This window comes from Charadrius vociferus, unplaced genomic scaffold, assembly GCF_000708025.1.
Source record: "Charadrius vociferus isolate BGI_N301 unplaced genomic scaffold, ASM70802v2 scaffold359, whole genome shotgun sequence".
Lineage (NCBI taxonomy): Eukaryota > Metazoa > Chordata > Aves > Charadriiformes > Charadriidae > Charadrius > Charadrius vociferus.
The window spans coordinates 1,909,959-1,917,310 of NW_009661369.1; positions in this window are offsets into that span (position 1 = coordinate 1,909,959).

Genomic DNA, 7,352 nt, shown 5'->3' on the forward strand with positions numbered 1-7,352 from the left:
AAAGGGGAAAAGTATGAAGAACAAACAAGTCAGCTATAGCATCTCTTAGAGCTTTTCTCTCTAAACCTTGAATTCTTCTTGCTGACTGGTAGACCAGGAATGTTGACCAGTTATGACAATAATATCACCAGTTCAGAGTCAACCCAATTGCTTCAGGATACTGCATATACAGAGTAAGAGCTACTCCTGACTTTGAAAAATGCGTTTGCTGATCAGGACTGAGAGGCAACACAGGAAGAAGAAAGCAGTACCATCCTGTTTTCCAGAGGCATATGGTTTGTATTTTACGGAGAATTTTTAAAGTACTAAATAAATTACTAAAAAATAAAATACTAAATTTAGTTTCAAGTACTAAATATTGAGAGTTTCTGAGACATTCAAGAACTGAATCTGTGCTGGAGGGGAGGGATGCCATCCAGAGGGACCTGGACAGGCCGAGGAGGTGGGCCCAAGCCAACCTCAGGCAGTTCAACAAGGCCAAGTGCAAGGTCCTACGTCTGGGTCAAGGCAATCCCAAGCACAAATACAGGCTCGGCGGGGAATGGCTGGAGAGCAGCCCTGAGGAGAAGGACCTGGGTGTGCTGATTGACCAGAAGCTCAACATGAGCCAGCAATGTGCGATCGCAGCCCACAAGACCAACCGTATCCTGGGCTGCATCAGAAGAAGTGTGGCCAGCAGGTCAAAGGAGGTGATTCTGCGCCTCTACTCCGCTCTCATGAGACCCCACCTGGCATACTGCATCCAGCTCTGGAGTCTTCAACATAAGAAGGACATGGACCTGCTGAAGCGTGTCCAGAGGAGAGCCACAAGGATGATCTAAGGGCTGGAGCACCTGTCCTATGAGGAGAGGCTGAGAGAGTTGGAGCTGTTCAGCCTGGAGAAGAGAAGGCTCCGGGGAGATCTTATTGCGGCTTTCCAGTACCTAAAGGGGGCCTACAGGAGTGCTGGGGAAGGATTTTTTACTAGGGCATGTAGCGATAGAACGAGGGGGAATGGCTTTAAACTGGAAGAGGGTAGGTTTAGATTAAACATTAGGAAGAAGTTTTTCCCTGTGAGGGTGGTAAGGCACTGGCACAGGTTGCCCAGAGAGGTTGTTGAGGCCCCATCCCTGGAGGTGTTCATGGCCAGGCTGGACATGGCCTTGGGCAACCTGGTCTAGTGGGAGGTGTCCCTGCCTACGGCAGGGGGGTTGGAACTCGATGATCTTCGAGGTCCTTTCCAACCTGAACCACTCTATGATTCTATGATTCTATGATTTGGTTCCACAAATGTACATACACCCTTTGGTGTCAGAGATCAGGGTGTCCAACAGCTGGGGTGGGTTTGCATGCAGCCAGGGCACAGACTGCCACACAGCCAGAACTGAGCCACCGGTGCCATGGCTGAAGTCCTCTCAGGCTGTTGGTTGAGGGTGTAGGGTCATCTTGTCTGCACACATCAAGCAGTGATGTAGGGGAGGTATTTTGGTGGTCATTCAGAGAAGTATGTTGGTCACAGGGCACATAGCTTGGTATCTCAGATGCAGCAGCTATACAGTTAGCTGCACACTGGTGTGAACTGAGCAGCAGTGTCCTTGGTCAGACAGTCACCGTGGCACTAGTGAACAGCCTTCAGGGCACAAACTCTTCACATGGGCACAGGCACTTTGGGGATGTCACAGCAGCTGCTTGCAAACGCCGTTGTGAGGCCAGTGCAATCCTTTCATACTATTATGTTTATCCTGGTAGTCGAAACATGAGAGAAATGACAGAGTGGCAGCTTTCAGTTCGTTGGGAAGTATTTGCCCTTTGACTAGGAGCACATCACATCCACAGAAGGAATGTACCCTTTGCCTGTTTGGGTCTGACCTCTGCCCACCCCCTTCGTGGCTCTTCCCCAGGCCCTGCAGTTGCAGGCAGCCCTTCCTCCAGGAGCAGAAAGGCATCTCCATGCTGAAGTCTCCTTTTTGTGTGAAGCTAATGGAGTCTTTGTGCACATAATCCCTGCAGTCTGAACGTCTACCAACTGAGTAAGGAACTCCTACCAACACAGGAATGAGAAGTGAAGAGCAAACTCAAAGCCTGCTAACCTAGAAAAGAGACACATCAATTTAGTGTGAGAATACCTTTGCCACTACCTTTGGGTTAGCAAGGGCAAGTGCAGATGCTCAGAGTTCATCCACATGCATTTTTCCAATTAGGAAAGTGTTACAGGGGTGGTAGTGTGCTGGTTAAGAGGGTGATTCACCCTCCAAACATTTCACAGCCAGGCAGGGAAAAGGCTTTAGCCAAAGCTACTGAAGGGAGCGCACTTTATATTGAGTTCATTTGTGCCAGCATAGGTTTTCCAAAGGTGATGCTGTGCTTCTTTTGCCTCCAAATAAAAGTCTTCTCTTGTTTTATTCAGGTCCTTTTTGTGTTTTAGGCAGACTCAGTGCACAAAATCAGGGAAACTTGCTTGTTAAAGGTAATCAGTAGCCTTGGGGCCATTCTGGGTAAAGTTTAAAACGGATGTGGTTTCTAATTTTAAGAGTAAACACAAGATATTTAAACCAAACTCCTGATGTTGCCAGCACTTTCTACTGTCAGAGTTAGACAAAGCAATGAGATCTGAATTACACAAGGAAATAAACAAGTGAGTACATGTTATGTTTGTATGTGTATGAGCTGCTTTCCTTCCCTGCCTGTCTACCTCAGGCATGAAATACAGTATTTTAGCAAACATTTAGTCAAAGATGTCTACAGTCAGTATATTTGAGTCCAAAGTTTCCAAAGTTGGCTTCTTACATGGCAAAAAAAGAACTTCTGTATCCTTTAGTAGGATGTATAAACCAAAGTATTAGAGAACACCCTATAAATTTATGTTGGTTTTCCTCTCCCTCACAATATAAAGTAAATAATTAAGGAAATACTTGTCAACGCATTCCTCACTTTGCTCTTCTTACTACAGACCATTTGAAATGGCGATCTTGTAAGGGATATCAAGAGGCCTTTGCCAAGCAGAGACAAGAAAGAGCCAAACTACTCTCAGCATCTAAAAGCTAGTCTGGAATTGCATCATCTTGGAGGTCAAAAAATATTTACACTACCTACAGTACAATCACTTCTAGATTATTTTACATCATGTCATGTAACAACATGTTTCTCTTCCACATCTCCACTCAACAGCAGGGAACGAATTCAGAAATATGCAGAGGGGTGGTGGCTTGGGAGGAGTAATCTCTGTATTACCCATGGTCTAGGGAGTGTGATAGAATCACTTTTTTCTGAGAAATGTGAGAAAGATGTTTCCAACCAGTTACTGACACTTGTTACTGGTATAAAGGACATCATCTCCACTGACTGCATCCCACGTACATTTAATGATGGCAGTTGAGGTTGAGACCTTCACTGAAAGGTGGTCATTCCAGCTTCTTGCCAGATCTACTTTCTCTGAATTCATCAGGGATCAGAGAGGAGTAGCAGAAAAAGTCCTAACAATGAAGCTATCACTGGACTTGAAAACGCATCCAAATTCCAAGCCATGACGTGATCACTCTTAAAAGTGATTTAGAGAATGTTTCAAAGGTCATAGTATGGGGATAATTTGGGCCTTGAAAGAGCTATTGTGCTTCCAGACATGTGAAGCATATTTCTAGTCCAAATTATTTCCATAGCATTTTTATGTGTTGACTTTTTTCTCTTCTTTCCCCTCATCCTCTCCCCCTTCCCTTTTCCGAGGTAATTAAGTCACAACACTGTTGGAAGGAAGTGAATGCATTCAGGTGGAAGGGGAGGAAAAGATATAAACCTGGATCTCCATGATGCTGTACATGGAGCCTATTGTACAAGAAAAACAGCTGCCAAACACTAAGCCTCTTAAAACTGGAGTCTTGTGTACTGGCACAGTCTCTCAAGTGGATTAATACAGGGTGGAGACCAACAACACATTCTGCTAAGTACAGCCAGTGTTAAACACTTTTCTTGCTGTCTTTTTTTATTTTTTATTTTTAGCAGAATCACATGTATGCTGAGGCTCGGTTGTGCTCTGGATTTCAGTCTTGACTGCCAGACATCTCGTAGCTCTGAATCTTCCTCTTTTATTTCAGGTTATAGCTTTGACCTTTGAGAGCTTTTCTCAGACTAAGTATTGAGACATATTACTCATATTCAGATTGACATAGTTATGCTGAAAAGGTCATTTTCCCGCTGCCCAAACAATCAATGCTATGTCAGAATAATAGCCTGACCTTGACAACATCCCATCTGAGAAAGGGATCAGCCACAATACCTGTGCTGTTGTCTTGCAATCTCCTTACACATCTTTGAATCTTTCAGTGAATTTCATGAACAAATAAATTTAAGAATACAGGAATGCAATTTCTGGGACTACTTACCTGTATTGTATTGCATCCCAGCAAATAACCTGGTAAAATTTCTCACTGAAATAGACAATTGATTTAGCAGGTTAAGAGTAACATCGAACGTTTCAAGGTGTCACAACTGCAGATATCACACTGCAGCATATGGTATCAAGGCACTACACTGAAAAAAAAATATTTATTAAAATAAATTTATTAAGATTAATTAAATGCTTGCTAAAGCATTCCTTTCCTCCTAAATATCAGTTGTTTTCTTTGACTTTATATTGCAATGATAAATACGTATAGGGATAGTTCAATAGTTTTTGATTTGATTCTAGGTGTTTATCTGCTCTTTTCCAGTTTAAATCCACATTGTGTTTCTGCATTTATGAGGTCCCTTTTATACAAACAAATATATTTATGCATTCACATATGTGGCTACTGTAGACGCAGAGAGACTAAGTGCTGATTTTCTGCTCTCCGTTGCAAAAGAAAAATCTTTGCATACAAACCCTGGTTCAAGTAAATCAAAAACCACCTATGGATTCCAGAGGGGTCAAGACTTTACCTTATCTGCTTATTTGGCAGAACTATGAAATGACGCAAATGAATATTTTGAAATATTCTACTTACATTTTCTTACTGGCATGTGGATAACTCCTAGATCCATTAAGTCAGTTCAGTTATTTGGTTTGCATTTTATTTCATCAAGGTGTGTCCTAATGAGTCACAACAAACTCTGCGTTTGGGAAAGAGAAAATCAAGTTATCCTAGTAAAGAAATTGATGAATCCTGATTTATGTTAGCAAACTCCATTCAGAAGCCAGGGATCAGGTAAGATGTAGGATACCCAGCTCCTGAAGTATAGCTTTTTTACCTAGAGTGTTCATTAAACTTGCGCTAGCAATGGTGCTTGCTGATCTCTTAGCCATCAAGTTCAGGGAGCCAAACTGACTGAAAACAATTTGCTTTGTTTTGTAGGGTTAATTTTCTTCCTCTTCAGCTCCCTGAACTGGCTCATCACAGGATCAGAAAAATGCCAGTGGCCTGGCAAAAAAATGCACATGGACTTAGATCAGCATAAAGTGTCAGAGAGTTGGAAAATAAGGTTTCAAGGCAGTTAGGTAGAAGAGTGAAAGCAACACAGTAAAAGGCTGACTAAATTCACATTTGATGACTGTGTTCAATGTTTCATACTTATCACATTCATCGTTTTGGACAGCGCTATTGGAGTAAAAGAGCATGAAATTGTCAATAGGCCTACATAAATATGTAGTAGGTTTGTCCAGAAATTACTCATGAAAAGACCTGCCAGAGCAATTTCCCCTTTTTTAAACAGCCTTGGGGACTTTTATTATCCCATGTAATTCTATAAATGAGGTACAGTTCTATACGTCATTCTTTATGAGATTCTAAAGCAGTATATGGAAAGATTCTTTTTTTCTTTCACAGAATCACAGAATTTCCAGAGTTGGAAGGGACCTCTAGAGATCATCTAGTCCAACTCCCCTGCTAAAGCAGGATTTCCTAGAGCACATTACTCAGGACTGCATCCAGGCGGGTCTTGAAAATCTCCAGAGGAGGGGACTCCACAACCTCCCTGGGCAGCCTGTGCCAGTGCTCTATCACCCGAACCATAAAGAAGTTTTTCTGTGTATTTGAAGGGAACTTCCTATGTTCCGACTTGTGCCCATTGCCCCTCATCCCGTCACTGGGAACCACTGAAAAGAGTCTGGCTCCATCCTCCTTCAACCCACCCTTCAGATACTTGTACACAATCATAAGGTCTCCTCTCAGCCTTCTCCTCTCCAGGCTAAAGAGTCCCAGCTCTCTCAGCCCTTCCTCATAAAGGAGACGCTCCGATCCCTCAGTCATCTTAGTTGCCCTACGCTGGACTCGCTCCAGCAGTTCCCTGTCCCTCTTGAACTGGGGAGCCCAGAACTGGACACAGTATTCCAGTTGTGGCCTCACCAGTGCCGAGTAGAGGGAGAGAATGACCTCCCTCGACCTACTGGTCACACTCTTCCCTATGCTGCCCAGGATTCCATTGGCATCCCTGGCAACAAGGGCAGATTGCTGGTTCATGGACACCGTTTCATGACACCATTTTCTATTCCAGATGGCACCATTAAAACTACATGGTAAATTTGCCATGAAACTTTAAAAGCCTGTTGGTTTGGGTTTGTCTGCTTTGGTTGTGCTGCTTAGAGCAATAACTTCAAGCTCCCACAGCCAAACCCAGGATTCCTAAATTCACCATCAAACAACAACAGGTGGGCAACAAGCAAGAGGTTCCAAATCTGAGCTTCCAGTGCTAACACTAAAGTCAAAAAACTGTGAAATCTAGCCTAAAACATCCAGCCTAAAAAATTGGACAGCTTACACTAGCTAATGACAGCCCCAACTCCATGAGCTTAAAATCTTAAAATATTTAAACTTGCTAGTTTTGCTGCATCAAAGAAAGGGAGCTAAGGGACCATCTTAGCAGAGAATAATATCCTCAGATCAAAGCAGTGACATGCTGGTATGTGAGGAGGTGAGAGGACAGGTGCCACTGGCATCACAGGATGGCAAAAGAATCAGAAATGAAAGGGTAACTTGTATGATGAACAATGTTAAAATCATCTGCTCTGATTGCGGAGTCAGGCTGGAGTGTGTTAGCACTGGAATCTGGCAAACAAAAGATTTTTAGATATCTTGATTTAATCCACAGGAAAAATCTGCTCTGGCCCAGCAAGTACCAAGGACTCACAGTATGAGGCCCACAGCAATTATTCTTGTCTTTCTGCAAACGCAACCAAAAAGGGAAATTTCCTTTGTTTAATTTGATGGTCTGTACGAACAATCGAGCCTTTCATGCAAATCTAGTGTTCCTTGGGGACTGTTTCCAAAGCAGTCAAGTGTGATGTTGGCTGCTATGGATACAATAAGTTCAGTCACTGCAGCAGCCACAAATTCTCCCACAACACAAATAAAATTTAAGAGACCACTGTGTCGTCTGATTCAAGCATTTGCCAAGCTTGATAAGGT